Here is a 25,385-nt window from a genome sequence, read left to right on the forward strand (position 1 = left end):
TAGCTTTATCTACTCTTTTTTTTCCCCTGAAGTGTTTTTAAAATAAAGTACACATATCATAGAATTTCACCCCCTAAGCAGTTTAGTATAACTCTCTCTTAAAAAGACATTCCAGTACAGATGATCTCACCTAACACAATTAGCCTTATCTGGTATTCCCCGAGCCTGCTTGCAGCAGCAGAACTGGTGAGTAAGTGTGTGAGCATGCCTGCCTGGAGTGGGACCGTGTCCACCCAACAGTGAGGGCGTGCCCTGAGCCATCGCCCTGCCGTCACTAGGACATGCCCACCCTGGTCACCAGCACCGAAGTGGCCTTACCAGGTGCCAGGTACCACGAGCACCTCACATGGAGGGGCAACGGCATCCCTCGTCAACTCTTGGAGCTGGTTTTACTGTTATTCTCATTTTGCAGATAAGGAAATGGGGGCTTAGCTTTCTGGGTAAAGGCAGTGGAGCCAGGTTTTGGACCCAAATACTCTGACCCCGGAGCTGCACTTGTGACCACCTTACAGACCACCCCTCCGACTGCACACATACTCAGGCTTTCTGTGGCTCTACAGGAAGGTCCTGCCTAAAATCAAGTGCACAAAATGCAGCTTGACCTTGTTATTAAGGTGAAAGAGAAAAGTGGACAATGCCTTCAAAGCACAAGGACTTGAATTTTGTAGAGTTATTTTTTTGTCTTGATTTAGATCTCAAATTTTGTTAAGGATTGTGCTTAAGAAAAGAAAGGAATTAGCATAATAAGGCCCACAGTTTTCCCCATAATTTTGGATGAAGTTGTGATCAATTAATGAGCTTGTTAGAAAATCAAACTAGACAATGTCTAAATAAGACAGAAAAAGGTTTGCTAGCTATATTGCATTTGGTGGGATATGTAAAGCAAATACTGTTTTTCTTGTGCATTCCATAGCTACACAACAAAACAGGGACCTAACATTTTGAGGCAGAAGTAGCTTAGGACTGTCTCAAAATTCCTGGGGAGAATATATGGAAAGGATATGCAGGTGTCAAATACTGAGCACACGAGGCCCTGGGGACACTGGCCTCTGCTAGTGACTTGGACACACATGGAATGGACTGCACTAGGGGCCCTGGAGCACCCTGGCTTCCTGAGATTTGGGGTGAACAACCAGGGCTCCTGGTTGGAAAAGGCTGCAACCACATCCCCGTCATGCCTTCATTCATTCAGCAATTATTTATAAACCAGATAATCATTTACTCATTCATTCAGACATTTGATGTGGTTGTGGACCATCTATTATAGAATAATCACATCTTAGTCATGCATCCATTCACTTATTCATTTATCTGAACCATGTTTGTGGACCAACATTTATAAGGCAGGCCATCTGACAGACACTAGATAAACAAGGGTCCCAGCCCCGCTCTGCGAAAAGCATGGGAATTGTCACTTCTTCCTTATAAAAAGCTAGACAAACTGGAAATCAGTGACTTCTCTTGGCTTATCAAAGAACTGAGGTCCCAGGGCAGATAGACACCTGGATATCTGGAGAGATGGGCACATCCAAAGATGCCAAGCCTGCTTCCCTGGAGCAGAAGCTTTGGAACCTTTTACACAGACGGAAATTCTTAACTGGTGATTTGGGTGAATTTCTGGAGGCTGACAATGGAATAGTTCAAGAGAGAAACTCCTATGGGTAGCAGTGTCAGGAGGGCTTCCACTTACTTGGGCTTTACTTCCAGTGACCTTATTTTAAGGGTACCCAGGGTATGTTTTAATCAGATGTGATAAGACATGCAGACATGGAAGTGACTGTCATGAAGGAGGAAGTTTATACTCACAGGTCACTAGAAACAGAGGGCCAGCATGCCATGCCATGCAAGGAGAAGCACCGGGCAGAGAGAATGGGGCAAACATGGGTGCCAGAGCCTTTGCTGTGGTTTCTCCAGGAAAGGTGAAGCAGGGCCAGCAGGCCTCAGCTTGGCTGGTTTGAGCATTTCCAGCAGCTCTGGGCTGTAGGGGCTGCCCCTAGTTGTCTGTGCCTGGCATGGGGTGATTAGGGCAGAGAAAAGTGGATTGGCTTGTGAAAGCCCAATAAAGGAGGTAGTTGGGGAGTGGGGTTTGGACTGACTCGTTTGCATGTGAGGAGTCTTTTACTTTCTCTAGAAATTATCTAGCCCTGGGAGAGGCAGTATCTCCAGCATCAGTGAGGCCAAGGATGTCAAAACAGAAAGTACAGAAAATAAAAAGGCATGATTAATACAAACCTCAGTAGTTTCTTACGGTGGAGATCTGAGAAAGATGAGAAAGAGCCCCTCGTGGCCCTGGCAGGGGAAGGGAAGAGTGATAATTATGAGATATACCTAGAGCTTTCTCTGTAACAAAGGTTACTCTCCAGGGGAAACACTTTGCTAGAGCCTTATCTCAGCTGGCAATTTCCAAGAGAATTCCTCATAGTCCAACACCTTCCTGTGTTCCTGTATCACTTAAAGGACCAAAAAACCCATAGTAAACAGGGATCAGGGCTTCAAGGAAAGTGTTACATAATAATAACAAAGTCGAATATCCAAAAAGCCGTAACAGCCTGAAATGTGTATGTATATTACAACAGAGCATCAAAATACACAGGCAAATGTTAATAAGGAGAAATAAACAAATCCACTATTATAGTTGGAGGTTTCAATCTCCTTTTCTCAGTAATTGATAGACCAAATAGGTAGAAATCAGTAAGGACACAGGTGACCTGAGCAGCACTATCAATCAACTTGATCTAGTTGACACTTTAAAAATATTTCACTCAACAGCAAAAGAATGCACATTCTTCTCAAGATTACATGGAACATTCACCAAGACAGAGCACATATTTGAAAAACATTTGTTAACAAATTTAAAAGAATAAAAGTCATACAAATTATGTTCTCAGAACAAATAGAATCAAACTAAATATCAATAACAAAAAGATAGTTGGAAAATCCCCAAGTATTTGAAAATTAAACAATTAGACTTCTATATAACCCTTAAAGTTATAGAATATGTCTTAAATACAAAAATATTTTGAACTACCTAAAACTGAAAATGCAACTTATCAAAAATTGAGATGCAGCAAAAGCAGTGCTTAGAGGGAAATCTACAGCATTAAGTGCATAAATCAGAAGAAATATACAAAGTCAATAATTTATGATTCCATCTTAGAAAACTACAGAAAGAAGAACAAATTAAGCCAAAACCAAGCAAAGGAAAAAAATAATTAAAATTAAAGCAGAAATCATTGAAATAGAAAAGAATAAAATAGTTTGACAAAACTTTAGCCAAAATAAACAAGAAAAAATAGATAAGACACAAGTTACCAATATCAGAAATGAAAGAAAGGTCATCACAATTGATGTCGTGGACATCATGAGGATAATAAAGGAATGTTGTGAACAACCTTATACTCACAAATTTGATAACTTAGGTGAAATAGACTAATTCTTGAAAGATGCCAAGTACCAAAACTTACCGAAGAAAAAAATAGATAGCCTGAGTAGCCCTATGTTTCTAAAATTTAAATCAGTATAACTTTCCAAAAAAGAAATCACCAGGCTGGATAGGTTCACTGGTGAATTCTACTAAACTTTTAAGGAAGAAATAATACCAATTTTCCACATTCTCTTCCAGAAAATAGAAGCAGAGGTAACAGTTCCTAATTCATCCTATGAGTCCAGATTTACCCCAATACCAAAATCAGATAAATGTATTACAAGAAAAGAAAACTATAAACCAATATGACTCATAAATACAAAAGTCCTCAAAAAATATTAGCAAATTAAACCCAACAATGTATGAAAAGAATTATGTACTGTGACCAAGTGGGATTTATTCCAGGTGTGCAAAGCAAGTTCAACATTTGAAAATAAATTAATATTATCTATCACATCAACAGGCTCTGGAATAAAAATTATATGATTATATCAATAGATGCAGAAAAGACATTTGACAAAATTGAACATCCTTTCATGACGAAAATCATTGGTAAACTAGCAATAGAGGGGAATATCTTCAACTTGATAAAGAACATCCACAGAAAACCTACAGATAACATCATACTTAATTGGGAAAGACTGAACACTTTCCCTCTAAGATTGAGAACACGGCATGACTGTCTTCTGTTACTACTTCTGTTCGACATCATACTAGATGTCCTAGTTAGTGCATTTAGCAAGAAAATGAAATAACACGTGTACAGGTTGGAAAAGAAGAAATAAAATATTTTCATTCACAGATAATGTGCTTGTCTGTATAGAGAACTCTAAGGAATCTATAAAACAACTCTTGTAACCATGAAGTGAGTATAGCAAGCTTGCAGGATACTAGGTCGATATACAACGGTCACTTGCTTTCCTGTATACCAGCAATAAACAATCGGAATTGGACATAAAAAAATTACTATTTACAGTAACACTAAAAAGACAAAAAAAAAAAAAACCTTAGGTATAAATCTAACAAAATATGTACAGTATCTGTATGCAGAAAACTATATAACATTGATGAAAAAAATCAAAGAAGATGGAAATAAATGGAAAAGTAGTCCATGTTCATGGATTGGAAGACTAAATACTGTTAAGATGTTGATTCTTGGAGAAGTGGGAAGATGGCGGAGTGGAGGTGACCTCCTGGAATTGTGCTCCCAGAGAGGAAGGCGTGGATCTCCACCTGCCACAACGCTAGAGGATTGCTTCTCCACAGGAACGGCGGTGTGAACCCACGGAGAATCACCGTGGGACACGGGGAACAGGAAAAAACAGAGGCGAGTGAGAAATCAGACCGAGATAATTTGGAGAGTGCGGGACGGAAAACAGACAGCGGAGTGCGGGACGGCCGTGCCTGCCTCACCGGCGAGTGGGGCGGGTTCGGCCCCACAGCAGAGCGGCTTGATCTCCCCACTGACCCCCACATCCACTCGGTCAGGGATCTGGCTGAAATTGGTGCAGAATCACCGCGGGAGACGTGGAGCTCCGAGGACAGGTGACATAGGCGGGAGAGAGCTTGGACTCGGGCGGGTCTCCGTGGTGCCCTATCTCTGACAGGGACAGACGCGGACCTGCACCGAGGCGAGGGGCCGCGAGCGTGAAATATTAAAGCGGGACATTTTTGCTTTTTTTTTTTTTTTTTTTTTTTTTTTTTCTTTCCCGTACGGCAGCTCTCCGGCTGGGGAGCCGCTGCGGGCCCTGGCGCCTGCCGAGCTCTGAACGCTCTCGCGTGGTCGCCATCTCGGTTCCCACAGCTAAGCGGAAAGGACCTTGGACTCTGGCAGGCCTCTGCGGTGCCAGTACCCTATCTCTTAAAGGGACAGACGCGGACCGGCACCGAGGCGAGGGGCCGCGAGCGTGAAATATTAAAGCGGGACATTTTTGCTTTCCTCTTCCCGTACGGCAGCTCTCCGGCTGGGGAGCCGCTGCGGGCCCTGGCGCCTGCCGAGCTCTGAACGCTCTCGCGTGGTCGCCATCTTGGTTCCCACAGCTAAGCGGAAAGGACCTTGGACTCTGGCAGGCCTCTGCGGTGCCAGTACCCTATCTCTTAAAGGGACAGACGCGGACCGGCACCGAGGCGAGGGGCCGCGAGCGTGAAATATTAAAGCGGGACATTTTTGCTTTCCTCTTCCCGTACGGCAGCTCTCCGGCTGGGGAGCCGCTGTGGGCCCTGGCGCCTGCCGAGCTCTGAACGCTTTCCCCTGGCGCCTGCGACCGACAGACGCGCGGTGGCCATCTCGGTTCCCACAGCTAAGCGGAAAGGACCTTGAACTCTGGCAGGCCTCCGCGGTGCCGGAGCCCTATCTCTTAAAGGGACAGACGCGGACCTGCACCGAGGCGAGGGGCCCCGAGCCTGAAATATTAAAGTGGGATTTTTTTTTTTTTTTTCTTTTTTTTCTTTTTATCTCTCTCTTTCTTTCTTTCTTTCTTTCTCTTTTCTTTCTTGTTTTCTCTTTCTTCTTCTTGTTATTCATATTGTTTCTCTCCTTTTTTTTTTTTCTTTTCTTTTTTCCTTTCTTTTTCTTTTCTTCTTTCCGGTGTCCCTCCAGCCCAGGAGCTACTGTAAACTCCTGAGTGCTCCAGACCCCCAGCTGTGATTCCTATCGGACCCTGAAAATTACCCCCCAGTGCCAGTGATCTGCGGGTGGGCAGGAACAATTGTGCGGGCCAAGGTCTAATTGCTGCAGAGCCATAGGGTGCCAGGCGACTCCCCAGGAGGCTCCATCCCCTGATCCATAGACCCTCTCCAGGTCCCCTTCCCAGGTGTGAACACTGAGTGCTTCCCTAAACGCAAGAGCGTGGAGCCCGGACCTTGGGAACACTGGGACAGTGTAGACCTTTGCCCGTGGGAGCTGCAGCAGCTGGGGCACTGAGGGAGTGAGGGCACTGCCTCCTCCGCCGAGCCAGTGTCTTTCCTGCTGAAGGAGACAGAAACCACACATCCAGAGGAAGAACCAAAAAGCCAGGGGGAGGGAAAAAAAAAAAAAAAAAGAGAGAGGGAGAAGAGGCTTTCTGCTTGCAAATCGTGTGAATCCTGCCTACTAACTGAAAGTCCGCAACACAATGATTTAACTTGCCAAACTGGTCTTAGGTCAAGCCAACCCTCTGGGGGTGGACCCATCAGAAGCAGTCCCCCAACTGAGATAGAAAAAAGAAACTCTAAACAGCACACAACAGTCTCCCCCTATAGATAAAGGAAGCAACATTCCTAGACTGTTCCATAGCCTAAGAACAGAGTACAAGACGTGCTGTTAACTAGACTAAAGCTGTGAGAAAAGATCTAACGATAGAGCCAGATGGGAAGGGCTCAGCGGAAAAATATGGGGAGCACAAAAAACCAAACGGAAACCTCGCCCCCAAAGAGAAATACCAACTCTCCTCCAATTGGCACAAGCCAGTTTCAGAATACCAATATGTTACCAGAAGAATTTCAGTCTTGGGTTATGAATAAGCTGAATGATATACAAGAAAAAATTGATATCCACCGCAAAGAAACCGCAAAAAAATTCCAGGATTTGGAAGAAAAATTCACTAAAGAAATAGACGTATTGAAAAAAAACCAAACTGAACTCCTAGAAATGAGGGATTTATTCAGGGAGCTACAAAACACAGTGGAAAGTCTCAAGAACAGGGTAGATCAAATAGAAGACAGAATCTCAGAAATCGAAGATAACTCTTTCCAATTAAATAAGACAGTCACAGAGATAGAGCAAAGAAATAAGAAAAAAGACCAGAGTCTTCAAGAAATGTGGGATTATGTGAAGAAACCTAACGTGAGAGTTATAGGCATCCCTGAAGGTGAAGAAGATAATAAGCAAGGGCTGGATAAACTATTTGAAGACATAATAGAAGAAAATTTCCCAGGCCTTGCTAAAACTTTAGATATACAGGTTCAAGAAGCTCAAAGAACCCCTGGTAGATTCATAGCAAATAGGAAAACACCACGCCACGTAGTCGTCAGACTGACCAAAATATCCACTAAAGAGACCCTTCTTCGAGCTGTAAGGAGAAAGAAACAAGTAACATACAAAGGGAGGCCCATTAGAATTACGCCAGATTTCTCAACTGAAACTTTACAAGCAAGAAGAAGTTGGGGCCCCATTCTCACTCTTCTGAAACAGAATAATGCCCAGCCTAGAATCTTGTACCCAGCTAAGCTAAGCTTTCTATATGAAGGAGAAATTAAGACATTCTCAGATAAACAAGGACTGAGGGAATTCACCAAGACAAGGCCACCCCTCCAAGAAGTACTCAAAAGAGAGTTACACATGGATCATCACAACAAAGACCCACGAATGTAAAACCACCCAAGAGCTAAAGATCAAATTCTAGCCACCACAATGGCTCAAGAGAGAAAACATAGCAATGAAGTTCTACCCAATAAGATAAACAGAAATCTATCCCAATTATCAGTTCTCTCACTAAATGTCAATGGCCTGAATTCCCCACTCAAGAGACATAGACTGGGCCAATGGATAAAAAAACACAAACCAAGTGTCTGCTGCCTTCAGGAAACTCACTTAACCGGCAAAGATGCATTTAGACTGAAAATAAAAGGATGGAACCTGATATTTCAAGCAAATGGTAGCCAAAAGAAAGCTGGTGTGGCAGTTTTAATTTCCAATAACTTAGTCTTCAAACCAACAAAAGTAATAAAAGACAAAGACGGTTACTACATACTGGTGAAAGGCACAATTCAACAAGAAGACATAACCATACTTAATATATATGCACCCAATCTAGGTGCACCCAGATTCATAAAGCAAATCCTACTCGATCTAAATCAAATCATAGGCAACAACACTTTAATAGTTGGAGATTTTAATACCCCACTGACAGCACAGGACAGATCCTCCAAGCAGAAAATAAGTAAAGACATAGTAGACTTAAACAGAATGCTAGAACAAATGGGCCTGACTGACATCTACAGGACATTCTACCCGAAAACCACTGAATATACATTCTTCTCATCAGCTCACGGGACATTCTCTAAGATTGACCATATCCTAGGTCATAAAGCAAGTCTTAAAAAAATTAAAAAAATAGAAATCATACCCTGCATCTTCTCAGATCACAATGGAATAAAAATAATAATGAACCTTAACAGGAACTCTCATTCCTACGCAAAGTCATGGAAGCTAAACAACCTTCTCCTGAATAACAATTTTGTAAAGGAAGAAATTAAGTCAGAAATCAAAACATTCTTTGAATTAAATGACAAAGGTGACACAACTTATCAAAATCTATGGGATGCAGCTAAAGCAGTCCTGAGAGGAAAATTCATTTCCATAAATGCCTATTTCAAAAAGACAGACAATTTACAACTAGACAACTTAATGAATAGACTCAAAGAGCTGGAGAAAGAAGAACAGACTGACCCCAAACCCAGCAGAAGGCGAGAAATTATTAAGATCAAATCAGAATTAAATGAAAAAGACAACAAAAATACTATAAGGGAAATTAATAAAACAAAAAGTTGGTTCTTTGAAAAGATAAATAAAATAGACACACCACTGGCTAGACTAACCAAGAGCAGAAAAGAAAAATCTTTAATAACTTCCATCAGGAACATGAAAGGAGAAATCACAACCGAAGCCACAGAGATACGTGACATTATCTATGAATATTACAAAAATCTTTATGCACACAAATTGGAGAATGAGGAGGAAATGGACAAATTTTTAGAATCACACAGCCTTCCCAAGCTCAATCAGGAAGAAATAGAATTCCTGAATAGACCAATATCAACAACTGAAATTGAAACAGCAATAAAAAACCTTCCCAAAAAGAAAAGCCCTGGTCCAGATGGGTTCACACCTGAATTTTACCATACATACAAAGATGAACTGGTGCCCATCCTACATAAACTATTCTTCAATATTGAGAAGGATGGAATTCTCCCCAACACATTCTACCACGCCAATATTACATTAATACCAAAACCAGGAAAGGATGCAACAAAAAAAGAAAACTACAGACCAATTTCTCTCATGAACGTAGACGCAAAAATCCTCAATAAAATCCTAGCAAATCGTATCCAAGTGCTGATTAAAAAAATAATTCATCATGACCAAGTAGGCTTCATCCCAGAGATGCAGGGGTGGTTTAACATACGAAAATCTATAAATGTAATTAACCACGTAAATAGAAGCAAAAATAAAGACCATATGATCCTCTCAATAGATGCAGAAAAAGCATTTGACAAAATTCAACACCCTTTTATGATAAAAACACTTAACAACATAGGCATAAATGGGACCTACCTAAAAATAATACAAGCCATATATGACAAACCCACAGCCAACATCATACTGAATGGGGAAAAACTGAAAGCATTCCCACTCAGAACTGGAACCAGACAAGGCTGCCCACTGTCCCCATTACTTTTCAACATAGTATTGGAAGTCCTTGCGAGAGCTATCAGACAAGAGAGCAGAATCAAAGGTGTCCAAATAGGGACAGAAGAGATCAAACTCTCACTCTTTGCTGATGACATGATGTTGTATCTGGAAAACCCCAAGGACTCAACCAAGAGACTCCTGGAATTAATTAACGAATTCAGTAATGTCTCAGGTTACAAAGTCAATACACACAAATCAGAGGCATTCATATATGCCAATACCATTCAATCGGAGAACCAAATTAAGGACTCAATACCTTTCAAAATAGCAACAAAGAAAATAAAATATCTAGGAATATATTTAACTAAAGAGGTAAAGGACCTCTATAAAGAGAACTATGAAACGCTAAGGAAGGAAATTGCAGAACACGTAAATAAGTGGAAATCCATACCATGCTCATGGATTGGAAGAATTAACATCGTTAAAATGTCTATACTACCCAAAGTAATCTATAGATTCAATGCAATTCCTATTAAAATACCAACATCATTTTTCACAGATTTAGAAAAAATAATTATACACTTTGTATGGAATCAGAGAAGACCCCGTATAGCAAAAGCAATCTTAAGCAATAAAAACAAAATGGGAGGTATTGATTTGCCAGACTTCAAACTATACTACAAAGCTGTGGTTCTTAAAACTGCTTGGTATTGGCACAAGGGCAGGGACACAGACCAGTGGAACAGAACAGAAAACCCAAATATAAAATCATCCTCATATAACTATCTAATCTTTGACAAAATAGACAAAAACATACTCTGGGGACAAGAGTCCCTATTCAATAAATGGTGCTGGGAAAACTGGATAGCCACATGTAGAAGACTGAAACAGGACCCACAGATTTCACCTCTCACAAAAATTAAATCACGGTGGATAACAGATTTAAACCTTAAATGGGAAACAATTAGAATTCTAGAAGAAAATGTAGGAAAGACTCTTACAGACATTGGTCTAGGCAAAGAATTTATGAAGAAAACCCCTAAGGCAATCGCAGCAACAACAAAAATAAACGACTGGGACCTGATTAAATTAAAAAGCTTCTGCACAGCCAAAGAAATAGTCATGAAAATAAACAGACAGCCTACAGAATGGGAAAAAATTTTCGCATACTACACATCAGATAAAAGACTGATAACAAGAATCTATTTAGAACTCAGGAAAATCAGCAGGAAAAAATCAAACAATCCTATCAAAAAATGGGCAAAGGACATGAATAGAAATTTTTCAAAAGAAGACATAAGAATGGCCAAAAAACATATCAAAAAATGCTCAACATCCCTAATCATCAGGGAAATGCAAATCAAAACCACAATGAGATACCACTTAACTCCGGTGAGAATGGCCTTTATCAAAAAATCCCAAAACAACACATGTTGGCGTGGATGCGGAGAGACAGGAACACTCATACACTGCTGGTGGGAATGCAAACTAGTGCAACCCCTATGGAAAGCAATATGGAGATACCTTAAACAGATTCAAGTAGACCTACCATTTGATCCAGCAATCCCATTATTGGGCATATACCCAGAAGAACAAAAGTCATTCTTTAACAAAAACACCTGTACCCGAATGTTTATAGCAGCACAATTTACAATCGCAAGGATGTGGAAACAACCCAAGTGCCCATCAATCCACGAATGGATTAGTAAACTGTGGTATATGTATACCATGGAGTACTACTCAGCTATAAGAAATAACAATGATACGACATCTCTTTGGTTCTCCTGGAGAGAGCTGGAACCCATTATACTAAGTGAAGTATCCAAAGAATGGAAAAACAAGCATCACATGTACTCACCAGAAAACTGGTTTCCCTGATCATCACCTAAATGTACATCAGGGAAGGATACCAATTGGATATCAGACTGGGATGGGGGGTGGGGGGAGGGGATGGGTGTATGCCTACATGATGAGTGCGTTGCACACCCTCTGGGGAATGGTCATGCTTGAAGGTGCAGACCCGGGGAGGTGGGGGGGGGGAGGGGATGGAGGTATGACTACATGATGAGTGCCAGGTGCACTGTCGGGAGAATGAGAACGGACGCGCTTGGGACTCTGACTCGGGGGGATGGGTGGGACATGGAAAATGTATATAACCTAAACTTATGTACCCCCATGATGAGCTGAAATAAAAAAAATATATAAAAAAAAAATAAAAAAAACAAAAAAAAAAAAAAAAAAAAAAAAAAAAAAAAAAAAAAAGATGTTGATTCTTCCCAGCTTAATATGTAAATTCAACACAATCCCAATCAGAATCCCAGCAAGCTGTTTTGTAGGTAATGACAACACGACTCTAAACTTCACATGGAAAGGCAAAAGACCTAAAATGGCCAACACAATACTAAAAAAGAACAAAGTCAGAGAACTCACACTACCCAATTTCAAGTCTTACTAGAAATAGAGTTGGAGTAAGATACAATTCCTGCCCTTGTGCAGGAGACAGGCATTCATCAAATGTTCACACACGACAAAATGAAGATAAATTAAGTCCAAACAGCAGTCAGCAGGACAAAAGGAAAGCATGTGCTACCTGAAGGGGACTGGATGTTCTGGGAGCATCAGGAGGTGAAGCACAAAGGTGGTCGGGGAAGTCGGATCTGAGGGAAGGCACTTTGACCCTGGGGGCAGGAGCATGTTTGTCCTGAGCTCAGAGGAGGACTGGGCAGTAGGGGATTTTTAGCAGAGAACTGGGCCTTGGATTGGAGAGAGCTCGTTGGAAGGGAGCAATGGGAATGGGTGCTGGCAGCCGTCTCGGCCCAGGAGAGATGTGGGGGGCAAAGGTGTTACGTGTACTGGAGACAAATGGACACGTTTGGGAGGTTGGGAGGGGAGATGGGTGGCATTTGCAGGGGGTTGACTTTAAGGAGTGTGGGGAGGGGAGTGATCTAAGAGAACGTGAGCAGTTAAATGGATGGAATTCATGGGCACGGCTCCAGGGAGCAAGGGAGGCACTCAGGTTTGTCAGGAAGGCCCGTGGGCTTGCATTTGGATGGGCTGACCGTGAGATGTGTTTCCCCACCATTTACGTAATACATGTGCAGAGGGCCTCGAGAGGCTGTAGCTGGGAGAAGAAGCTGCTTTCAGTATTGGCTCTACACCTGCCTTCTTTGTGCTCTTCAGCTAGGTGACCCTCCTGAGCCTCAATTTCTAGGTCTGTGAGTTGGGGATAACAGTAGTAACCACTACTGGGGATGTGGTGCAGGTTGGCCAGTGCCCTGCGAGTCAGGCACACGTGGAATGCCTCTTTCCGTCATTGTCATGGTTGGTTGTCCTGGCCAGTGCTAAAGATGAGTAGCTAACCTCTATGTGGCTTGAGTTTATCGTCTGTAAAGTGAGGATACTTTTTCACAGAGCGTCACTTTCTCAGGTTTGGGGTGCAGATGGGCTACTGTTACTTTTCTGAACACATGCCTTGTGAGTCTCCTAACCCCACCGGTGAAGGTGTCCACACCACTCCTGCCGGCCCCGGCTGCTCAGGAGGGGGTTCCTTTCAGTCTTGGGTTTGCAGTGGTGTTTCTCTTCCTTTTGTGGGAATTCACAGAGTATGGGGACATTTAGTAGATGCTTGAAAAGTACTCCTGTCTCAACTTGAGGGAGCTTGTCAGAGGCCGCCTGTAAAGTTGCCTCTGTCCATTCTTTTGCCAGCACCACAAGCAGCTGTCTGCCCAGGAGGTCTGGGAACAGGGACAGAGCTGGCAAGCTGGCAGCCTGGCTCAGGCCTTACACAGTGGCCTTGCTGCCACAGAGACCATCTCTGCGTGACCCTGCTGTCTCCTGGCTGGGAGTGAGCATCTGAGGTCTCCACCAAGGCTTTTTCAAAGATCTCCCTCCTGTTGGCCTCAGCCTTCTAGTGGAATTTGATACATGCTATGACTAAGGACTTTTGAAAAAAATATAAAATAGCCAGGAATATTTTGATCTACCCTACCTAGCAACTCAAACCAAAGTTCATTTCCGTAAGAACGCTCAGGAAAGGGTATTTCCTGGCTGGCCAACCCATGTCCACTGACTCTTCAAAACGGGGTGGGGCGGGGTGTTGGAAGGGTCCACCTCTCATTACTTTGTTTTGAATGTGCAATTCAAAGAGGCCCCACGCTGCCAGGGACCTGCACTTCTGCTTTCTTGCTTGCTTTGCATGCTGGCACTTTAAGGAAAGGCACTTCCCTAATTGCAGACACTTGTCTTCTGCTTTCTCTCCGTTTCAGCTGTTTTCCTATGACACTTGTTTCCGTTTCGGTGCTTCCTCCCTTCCCACACTCCATGCTGCCCGGCACCTGGGATTCCAGACCTGCGTTTGAATCCAGGAAAGGAAGGTAGGTCCAATTCGCAAGAATCAAGCATACTTAGAAAGCCGGACCGCAGGACTCTGTTCTTCCCTGGGTGCCCGTAGGAGGGATTCTTGGGTTTCACGTCTGTGTGCCCGTTTCCCCCAGTTTGCCGCCTGCATTCTCCCGCTGAGCATGTGCCTATCTTGAGCTGTGGGGCTCAGCAGTTTGCCACCCTGGGGCCTGCAGTTATCATGTGGCCAGATCATCCTTCTCCCCTTCATACAGCCCTTGCCACTGGCTCTAAGCATTGGGTATATTTACGCCTCAGGTTTATGAAAGACACAGTTTTAAAATTTCAGGAGACCATCATAACCTGTAATATTTTGCCATCATGAATCACCCATAATTATTTTTTAACTGGCTAGAAAAAAATGATAGTGATTTTTAAAATATAAACATTCAGTTAAACCCTGGATATTTCTTAATCCATGTTCAGGGTGTCCTCTTTGCTTAAATCAGATGATTTGGTCTCTCTGGCAGCTGCAGGGCCCCAGGGAAGGTCATGCTAATGAGATGGAGTGATGGAAAAGTAAAATAGCTCCTCAAGCTGCACACTTTAGCAAAGCACTGGGGTCAGACAGGCGAAGTCAGGTCTGCGGACCGTTGTCCCTGTGACCCACCATGGCCTCACCGCAGGTCTCCCCAGCTGCCTCAGTTCTTCTGAGTGGGATGGGTCTTGGGACTGGATCGGGAGCAGATCAAGGACAGCAGTGTGACTCTGCAGCCTGCCCTGCTCGTCTTCCCTGTGTGGTCTACCCAGACGAGGACAAGGCCACTGAGACCCATCGGGCACTTGGACAGTGCGCTCTTTTCTTTAGTATCTGGTCCAGAGCAGAGTGAGTGATGAGGTGGCACTGGGGACACTGGGAAGGCATCCTTGGACCCACGCGGGGTCAAGGCAAGCCCCAGCCCCCTGGCTGCAACCCCACCCTGTTCTCTTCTGCTCAAGACAGCTCACCAGGGACATTGCGAAAGGACGGCCTTGGATGTGACCCTGTGGTCAGTTAATTATTTACAAAGGCTAGCTCTCTCTTTAATAACCCGTTGCTCCTTCCTCCCCTCTGGGCACACCTGTGTGATGCGGCACTCAGCTCTCCCCAGTGGAGGCCTGCAGAGATGACTCCCCTCTTGACGGAGCCCGGGTGGGCTGCCCACCGCTGGTGCCGGCATGGGGGCCTCTCCCTTCCCTGCAGGTGGAGAGAGCGGCCTACTGCCCCACTTGCGCTCCATCCCGCCTGCGTCTCTTTCTGATCCTGGAGGTGGACGTGAACGATTCTCTTCACTCTGGAGCAGTAGCACCTTGGCAGCGAAATACTGGGTTATAGCAGAGGCTCTTAATGTCAGAGCACTTAAAAATCACCCGGGAAACTGTTTAAAACACAGAGTTCCTGTCTTTGTGTCCTCTTTGCTGAGTCCAGCTTAGACACTCCTGTCCACAGGGGAGTCGGGCGGGCGCCCTGCGGCCCACTCCCGGGAAGCACTGGGCTCGAGGGCGTTTGTGAGCTGGAGCTCGTGCCAAGAAGCTGAACCTGCAGGTGGCCTTGGCCAGTCCCATTAAGAGGTGAGAAGAGGTGTGGGTCACTGAGAGCCTGGGGTCCCACAGCCCAGATCCCTTCTGCCTCCGCGTCATCAGAGAGACAAGGAGGCTCATTTTCCTGTCCCTTATGGCATCTGACATAATGACTTGAACATGACAGGTGCTCAACAAGCATATCAAATGAGTCAATAATTTAGATTTTAAAATTAAATACACTTAGGTGGGCTGGTTGCTTATTTGTAACCACATATGTTGAGAGCTAACATTTATGTTGACGTTAAGACATAACATCTGTGATTTGTGTTAATTACGTCAAGGTGGGCATAGAAAAGAGGTTTTCGAGTGTCTCTTGTGGAGCTGAAAAGGTCTACAATATGTTGGCTGAGGTGCTCGGCCTTGACTTGATGCATTTTCCGGTCTTTCAGGTTCTGAACACACAGCACAAGAATTTGATTTTGAAGGTTTGGTTAGTGTTTTCAAATATTGCAACATTTCTACTTCTAAGTGTTAGTAAAAATCACGCTCACCAGCCTTAGCTCTACTTTTTGTTTCTGAAATGTGGTCTGTGTGTTCTACGAAGTCCCCGTGCTTGCCTGCACGTGTGCAGAGTGGCCGTGATGCCTGGTGCTGCCTGCGGAGCCCAGGTGCCTGGGCAGCGTGATGGACGGGAGGCCAGCTCAGGCCCCGCCCCTGGCTTCTGCTCCTCCATGTTGAGGCCGCAGGTCTGAGTCCACAGGTTTACTTTTTTGTGCAGCAAAGTCCTGCCCCAGGAGACAGGGCCCCTAGCTCTTTGCGGACTGTTCGAGGGCGGTCATCTGCAGAGCCTGGTGCTGGGTGTGGTGGTCCCACTGCATCACCCTGCCCTTGGTTGTTTCTCTGTAACTAACCAGCCAGTCCAGCAAGATGATTCTCCCCCTGGCTGGGCTCATTCCTCTTTCTCATGAAAATTAATCTAGCCCACAGATGAAGTTCCCTTTCACCCAAGTCCTCACACCCAATTTTCTTTGCTTCAAGCTGCAAAGGAAATTCCCAGGCGCATCTTAAGGGGCCGCTTTGCATTGAGGTGGCTGTGTGGTTTGAGTGTGAAACGCCTGCCTGTCTTTTTGCATCTTGCTGATTTTGTTCCCCTAAATGGTATGGATTTGGCAGAAGTTGTCCCCAGATGTTGTTTTCCCAGACAACCACTTACTTCTACCACTGTCAGCCCGGTCCCTGTCACGTGAGAGGCTCCCGTGGCCCAGGGACGTGGAAGTGCCACCTGAAACCGCTCGGCATGGCTGGAAATGTTCATTACAGGAAGTGGGGGCCTGGGGGCACACCTGCAGGAGCCGTGCTCCAGTGGGCTCGAGAAAAGCAGCCGCCTTGGTCTCAGGTGTGAGGCCCTTCGATAACCAGGATGGACAGAGTCATGAAAAGGAGGCGCAGAGACTTGGGCTGCCTCTTCCGCTTCCATGCCGAGCTCGAAAACGCAGAGAATAACAGATTTAGGGAACAAGAATAATACTGTAGGAACACAGTCTTATATAGACAGAAGTGTCTTTTTCAAAACATCTAAGACAAAATTGTGTATCTTCGTGAATGAGGTTGGTGGAGGGGGTAGGAAAATGACTTACGGTCAATCCTCATCATTCATGGACGCCATATTTACAAGTTCACCTACTCACTAAAATCTAGCTACAGCCCCCAAATTTGTGGAAATGACATGCACAAAGTGGTGAAAAATTTGAGTCACCCAACATGTACGCTGAGGTTGAACAAGGCGACACTCTGCCTTCTTGTTTCAGCTCTCATACTATAAACAAGTGTCCTGTTCTCAGCATGTTTATTGCAGTGTTTTTTGCATTTCTGTCTTTTTTGTTGGTGATTTTGCCATTTAAAATGGCCCCAAGCATAATGCGGAAGTGCTGCCTGGTGTCACTAAGCACAGTCAAGCCGGGATGTGCTTTACAGAGGAAATACACGTGTTAAAGAAGCTTTATTCAGATGTGAGTTATTCTGCTATTGGCCGTGAGTTCAGTGTCGCTAAATCAATAATATCTATGAAATAAGTTTCTTTAAATAGAAACAGACATACAATAAGGTTATGTATTGATTTGTGGACAAAAATGTTGGGACCAGCAGATCGCAAGAACCTAACCCCGTATTTCCCCCAGGAGCAATGGTTCGGAACTTGTGAATTCGGTGTTTTTGGTGAGTTTATAGAGCATGACTACCATGAATAACAAGAACGGACTGTGTTTTGTTTCATGCAAAAGATGAAAAGAGAATGGAGCCAAGAGTAGTGAGAATGACAAAAAGGAGAGAGAAGAAAGAAGAGAAAGAAATGACACTGTGATGGTTGATGAGTTATCGTGTTGTTGGTGACAGTAAATTAATCTGAACTTTGGCATCCGCCTTTGATCCTGGTCCCCGTAATCTGTAGGTGCCGGGCTCGGGCGCTGTGGCCGTGCGGGGTTTGGGGCGCCATCCTCTACCCACCGTCCGCAGCAGAAGTGGAGCTGCAGGAAGACTGCGCAGCTCAGGAGCACACGCCAGGCACACGTGGCCGCCCTTCCTTCCTGATCTCGGTACCAGAGGTTTTATTCTAACCCTGGCAGAACTCAGCCCCAGCACCTTGCTCACTCACTCCCAGCTTTTGGGCCCCGTTTGTCAACAAGTCACTCAAATATTTATTAAGCACTGGTTGCTTCTCTTACCTGGCTCTATTGCACATGCTGCATTAGTTATCTGTTGCTACGTAACAGATTGCCCTAAACTTAGTGGCTTAAACCAACAGTAATCATTTATTATCTCTCATAATTGCTGTGGGTTGGGCATGTGAGACCTCTGGGCTGGCTCAGGCTGTCCGTGGGGCTGCAGTCGGGTGTGGGCCAGAGCTGCAGCCACACTGAAGGCTTGACAGAGGCTGGAGGATCCTCTTCCAAGGTGGTTCCTCAGAGGCCTGGCCAGTTCCTGCTGGCTGTTGGCTGGAGGCCTCAGTTCCTGACCACACCGGCCTCCACACAGAGCTGCTTGAGCATCCTGTCAACATGGCATCTGGCTTCCCCAGTGTGAGCACTCCAAAAGCCAAGGGGAAGATTTAGGGCTCTGTGGGGTGGCCTCAGACATTCTGCAGTCAGCCAGTCGTGTGCCAGGGCTGTGAATACTGGGACGTGAGGGTTGTCGGGCACCGTCCTGGAGGCTGCCTGCCATGTGTGCCTTATAGCTCTTCACCAGACTTTGCAAAATGCAGACCCATCCTAGGGGTGCCTCTATTTTAGGCCGTAGGGAACAAGATGCGTGTCTATTCTGGTGGCTTTGGGGAACATAAAGCCCTGGGCAGGGGCTGGGTGGGCATGGAGAGCTCAGCTCCTCTTTGTCACGTTGACAGTCTTGCTGGCTGTGCCTCTGCAGGGGCTGCATCTTATTCCACCAGAGTCGTGGGCTCCGTACATGTTTTGCAGCTGCTTGCCCAGGTGTGAGCCTCTGTGCCTAATCTTCCACTCAGACTGCCCCTACAAACACGATTTTTAATTAGCTCAAATGTTATCTGAAACATTGTGCACGTGATGGCAACCATGGAGCTATTGCTCTTAACCTATAAAGTCGCTTTCTGATACACTAGAACCACACAGTGATATTTCCCAAGCTAACTGCATTTTGAAGGGCAAAGGTTGTACAATCAGCCCTAGTCCTGGAACTGGGGAAATAGACCATGACAGTCCAGTTGGAACATGCCAGTAAGTGCAGAACGACCCAGGAGAACTTAAATAAGATGTGTGGAAGACATGAGGTTGCTAGCTGGTGTGATGGCCCCAGGCTCCTTGGGGATGGGGCAGATAGAACCAAAGCCTGAAGAAGAAATCTGGTTCCTTTCTAGAAGATTTAACCCCTCATAATGTACCGTGTGCGCCCTGACTGGCACGGGGAGGGTTGAGGTAAGGAAGCATCACCTTTGGTTCAGTTCAAGCCTCCACGGACTCCCCCAGCCTCACGTGGGCGTGGTGCGTCTGTCTCCCGCCCTCGTGCTCACGCTCACACGCGTTCCCTCCTGCGACGCGTGGGCTGCCCGTGCCTTTCTCTTCTGCGTCTCGCCATCACTTGATCCTTCCCCGCTCTGTTCAGAGCCCCCACCGTGAGGTTCCAGTTGCCATGGTCACCCCTGCACACTCTCCTTCATGCCTGCGATTCGTTACTGTGGCTTCGGTGCCACTGTCATCCCCTCTCACAGGTGAGGAGCTGGGGCGCCATGGTGCCAGGTCACGCAGAGCTGGGATGGGTGGCCCGCCCTCCCAGCACACAGCCTCTGCTCTGCACCCTGGCTTTGCTGCCCTCTGGGCCGGCGGATGCTGCCTCCATGGGGTTCCATTCTGTCCTGACCCCCCTCCTGTCCCTTGCTCATCAGCAGTGATGTTAACAAATCAGATAAGCGAGTGCTTGTTCAACTTAATTTATTGGTGACAGGCTGGAGCAGTGGAAGGCACACATCAACTTTGTGTCAGGCTATAACAGCTAACACAGCGGTTTCCATCAGGGGTCAGTTTGCCCCCAGGGGACCCTTGGCAGTGTCCGGAGGTAGTTCTTGGTTGTCACAACGGGGGAATGGTGCACTTCCAGCATACAGTGAGTGGAGGCCAGGGACGCTGCTTCGCAGCCTGCAGTGGACAAGACAGCCCCACTGTACACACAGCAGAGAATGGTGCAGCCCAATGGCAAGAGTGCAAGGTTGAGTAAGCCTAAGTTAATGCAGTGAACGGTGCCAGATGGCAATAGGGGACATCTGAGGGAGGAGCCGGGTACTCGCAGCTGTCTTAGTATGTAAATTGAGGGTGGGGGACAGGTTTCGACCACATGTGAAAAAGGAAGCTTTTCATTCTCCTGAAGCCAAACAGGGATGCTGGACAGCTGGGGCCACCCAGGCAGGGCTGGGCACCAACCAAGGAGATGCAGTAGCATCATCAGGGACTTGGGCACCACAGAATTGTGCGGTCAAAGTGACCAGGACAGTGAGAGCTCTTGAATAATGCAGAGTGAGGGAGAAGTCCCTGACTTGGAGTGACTGCTGAGAGCAAGCACGCGCAGGTTGTTTGGGGGAGCAGAACGAGCTGTGTTCTGTGTGTCCTGTGCACAGATGGAGAATTGGGGCTGGAGAGGCACAGGGGTCAGATAAGAAAGCTTTTCTACCAGCAGCATCAGGCACACGCTGGAGTGGGTGCCCTTCCCTAAACTCATGCAAGAGCCAAGCTCCATCTGAGGGAGCCGCGGAGCTGGGGCATCCAGAAGGTCAGACGAGAGGGGCTTCCGGGCTCTCTGACTCCGGACGGTGGGCCTCCACCTGGGCACACAGCAGTGCCCCTCCAGCACTGTCACTACGATGGCAATATGCAGTTGACCCTGGAACATCATGGCTTTGTGTTGTGCAGGTCCGCTGATGTACGGATTTTTTCTTTTTTTTTTTTTTTTCCATTTAAAAAGAAAAGCTTTACGGTTTTTTGTTTGTTTGTTTGTTTGTTTCCAGAATATTATGGGGATACAAATGCTTGGATTTGAATTTTTTTCAATAAATATATTGGAAAATTTTTTGGAGATTTGTGACAATTGGAAAAAGCTCACAGACAAATTAAGTAGCCCAGAAATATTTAAAAAGTTAAGAAAAAGTTAGGTATGTCACGCATATATAAAATATATGTGTATTTTATCATTTATTACCATAAAATATACACAAATCTATTATAAAAAGTGAAAATGTTATCAAAACTTATGCATACGGACTCTTAGACCCACACACAGTGCCACTGGCCGTCGAGCCAGGTGTAAACGTAAAGATGCAGTGTTAAGTCGTAACTGTGGCACATACTGTCCTACTGTAAAAATTTTGCAGCCACCTCCTGTTGCTGTTGTGGTGAACTCAAGTGCTGCCAGCATCCACCTAAAGCACAGAGTGACCCCGATCATCTCCATGCAAGCGGGTCATCTCTCCAGTAAATTGAGTATCGCAGTAAAAAGCAATTCTCTTGTGGTTCTTGAGCATTTTTTGTTGTGTTTAGTGTAATATTGTAAACCACAAGTAACACCATGGGACCCATATGCAGTGCCACTTAGTGATGCTGGAGGTGTTCCCAAGAAGCATAGAAAAGTCATGACATTACAAGAAAAAGTGGAATTGCTTGATATGTACAATAGATTGAGATCTGCAGCTGGAGTTGCTAAAATTTCAGACAGACAATTCATCTTACAAACATGACATAAGCTTATGGTATCAACAAATACAATATAGAACTATAAATATATTTCCTATTCCTTATGATTTTTTTTTTTTTTTGAGACAGAGTCTCGCTCTGTTGCTCTGGCTAGAGTGAGTGCCGTGGCATCAGCCTAGCTCACAGCAACCTCAAACTCCTGGGCTCAAGCGATCCTACTGCCTCAGCCTCCCAGAGTGCTAGGATTACAGGCGTGAGCCACTGCGCCCGGCTCTTACAATTTTCTTAATTACTTTTCTCTGTAGCTTACTTTATTGTAGCAATGCAGTATATGATACATGTAACAAAAAATACGCGTTAATGGACTACCCTATCGGGAAGGCTTCTGGCCAACAGTAGGCTGTTTGTAGTTAAGCTTTTTAGGAGTCAGAAGTTACACATGGATTGTTGATGGATGTGGGGTCAGTGTCCCTAACCCTGTGCCATTCAAGGGCCAACTGCACATTCACCATAGAAACTCTACAAAGGAAAAAAGCAGTGGGTTTCCCTTGAGCAGGATTTTGTGAGCATCTGATAAACCCCCAAGCATGAGCAAGATGGTAAAAGTTTCCAGATCTTGGGGCTTCATTTCAGGGTGAGGGCAGGCTTGTGATGATGCTGAACGGGTAAGAGGTACTCCGTGAGGTTAAGTGTGAGTGAGAGGCAGCCAGCTGACCCTGGATCATCAGGATACAGCTCTCTGAGGGTGACACTGGGCTGAGACCACAGGCCTGAGCAGGAGGAGCAACCAGGGAAGGACAGCAGTGGGGACAGGAAAGGCCCTGACCTGTGAGGGGAGGGTGGTGTGGCAGGACATGGTGGGCAAGGTCGGGTGAGGGGCAGGCTGAGGCCAGGAGAGCCCTGAGGCCAGGGGAAGGTGGCTTGGGATGCGATGCGGATGGAGGGGCACCTTGGGAGCATCACTCCGCCTGCAGGGGGGAGGCAGATGGCATGGAGTGTGGGCGGAAGGGAAGGGGGAAGATGCCTCCACGCGAGAGATGCCGGCGACTTCCCCTAGCGCAGCTGGGCAGACAGGAGACGTGGTGGCCTGCGAGCACGTTTTAGAGGAAAACTGCCAGAGAGCCCTGGAGACCAGCTTGTCTAACCTCCCTGGAGGTTCCCCAGCCCTGTGGCTGTGTCGGATGGAGCGCGGCTCCTGCAAGAGCTCACTGCTTCTTAGGGGCAGGGAACCTGCTCCAGCCTGTAACTAACTGATGCTTTTGGAACAAAGCGTGTTCTTTCCTGGCTCGGTGGATTAGCCCTGAGGGATGAGTGAAGGGAAAAACTCCTGGAGCACCTGGTGGTAGTTGGTGTCACTTCCTCAATTAGGAGAGACCGAGGGAGGAACATGTTTGCTGGGGGTGGGGGTGCGGGTAGTGAGGAATCAAAAGCTCCATTTGGGGCACATGGAGGTCAAGTTGCCTGTTGCACACCCAAGTGGTCACTTCAGGTAAGCAGACGCAGGTCGGGACCCCAGCAGAGAGAAAGGCATATCCACTAGCCGACAAATATTTGTGAGCGTGCACCAGTCCTGGTGGCTGTTCCAGGCATGGTGGCACTCGCCTCCCAGAGCTGCTCCTCCCTGGAGGGAGTGAAACGATGCTTGAGTTCATTAGTCAGTCACGATACGTCAGAAGGTTGTCTGTGGAGATGTACTGTGGGCTGTAGCCCAGGGTATTACAAAACATTTCATATCAAAAAACAGACTTCTACCACTAGATGCACATTTAACCTGCATTATAAAAAGGCTCCCAAAGAGCAAGGGATTTGCAGTGTCTTGAGGAGCTCGTTTGACACCTGAAGACTCTCCTTGCTGCAAAGCTACCTGTGCAGGTGTGCACCGAGGTGCAGGAACCCGCAGCTGAGGGGCACAGGTGGAGTTAGGCAGGAAGTGGGAGGCCTGGTCATGGGGACCAAAGGCCTTTTTCATTTCTCAATTTTGTGCTGTTGAATAAAGTGATTTCACACATGGAGAAAAATAACTGGGAATGTTGAATTAACAAAAAATAGGGAGCAAGTTCTAAACACTGTTGAGCAGAAAACTATCCTAGTAAGTGTTAAAGAGCGTTTGAGCTGTGAGCTTTCCCCGTAGTCAGATTTAACCAGTGGGTCAGCAGAAGTGGCAGCGGGGAACAGCCAGCCGAGTTCCTGGGTGTGCAGGGGGAGCACATGCAGCAGGGACATGGCTGGCTCCGTGCCTGTCTGGGTTGGGGTGAGGGGCTGCGGAGATGCCACAGGTGTGGCCAGGACTAAGGCTGACTAAGGCACCGGTGCTAACACTGCAGCAAAGCGTCATTAAAAAATTGGGCCAAGAGGAAAAAGGGAATCAGAAGAGAAATATTCCTTCCAAAAGACACATCAACTCCGTTTTTCCAGAGATGTCTTCTTTATTTGGGGCTTGCCCGGGTGTGCTGATTTGAGGATATTGTCTAGAGAAAATACTATTACCTGTATCAGGCAGTAGTCTTATGCTTTGCCCCCCCTTGAAGGATAATTCATACTAAGAGGAAGCAGTTTAACATAACCGTGGTGTGTGTGCATGTGTGCGTGTGTGTGCCTGCGTGTGTGTGTGTGTGTGTGTGTGTGGTGTGGTGTGGGGGTTCAGGGGATGATGGAGGGGGTATGCACTTTTCTCCCTAGATGAGTGAATTGAGTCATCTAGATAATTTTCCAATGATAACAAGTCCCTTTGGTTAAAATATTCACCTCTTCGGAAACTTTTCGGACTGGCAACATGTAACCTCATTTGTAGCCATGACTGAGAGGAAACACTGTCTGTGTCGGAAATTCATGGACCCCCTTCATTTTTTCTCCTGAACTGTGCGGGAGAATGCAAGAAGGCTAATGCAAGGAGCGTCTCTTCTGTACCAGGGATCCTCAGCAGCTGTGGAACCTGCACTCTCTGTAATACCAGCTGCGATGGGAAATGGTGTCTGCCCAGGAAGTGGTCTGGAGGGGCCGGGGAGGGGACAGAGTGCCCGCCCCAGGCCCAGGCCAGGGGACTCGGGGAGGATGTCTCTCTTCATGCCTCAGGCAGCAGCTGCTGTCTGACCACCCCAGGCCGAAAGTGTGAAGGCCTGTGGTGACAAGTCACAGTTTTGCATGGGCTACAGATGTGGCTCTCGCTTCAACTTTGGGGTTCAACTGCAGTGTATGACAACACGAAATGGTTACTCAGCTAGAAAGGCCTTTAGGAATGGCTTCCCTAGCAGTAGAACGAGGAGCGAGTTTTCTTTTCTCAGGGGGAGCATTTGGTTCAAGCTCACGCTGCTTCTGCCTCCTTTGTGCCAATGTGACCCTCAGGGAGAGCCTGAGTGTCCTGTTTTGCAAAAGTACTTCTGCTTACTTCTCTTTTGGGTATGTTTCTTCTTAGAATTCCTTGTCTCCACCAAAAAAAAAAAAAAAGTTAAATTGGTCACTTTCATCA

The 25,385-nt window shown here is 46.0% G+C and overlaps 1 protein-coding gene across 4 annotated transcripts in view; it reads left to right on the forward strand.

The window, feature by feature from the left end:
- SYK (spleen associated tyrosine kinase) overlaps window positions 1-25,385 on the forward strand; it is an 88,483-nt gene that overhangs the window by 21,300 nt on the left and 41,798 nt on the right. Inside the window, exon 2 of one of the 4 annotated variants that reach the window (XM_045563455.1) lies at window positions 14,081-14,188. The exons of the other annotated variants lie outside the window; for them this stretch is intronic. The gene's annotated coding sequence lies outside the window, so the exon portion shown is untranslated. The remainder of the gene's footprint in view (window positions 1-14,080; window positions 14,189-25,385) is intronic. 4 annotated transcript variants of the gene reach the window in all.

Source organism: Lemur catta, chromosome 10 (genome assembly GCF_020740605.2).
Source record: "Lemur catta isolate mLemCat1 chromosome 10, mLemCat1.pri, whole genome shotgun sequence".
Classification (NCBI taxonomy): domain Eukaryota; kingdom Metazoa; phylum Chordata; class Mammalia; order Primates; family Lemuridae; genus Lemur; species Lemur catta.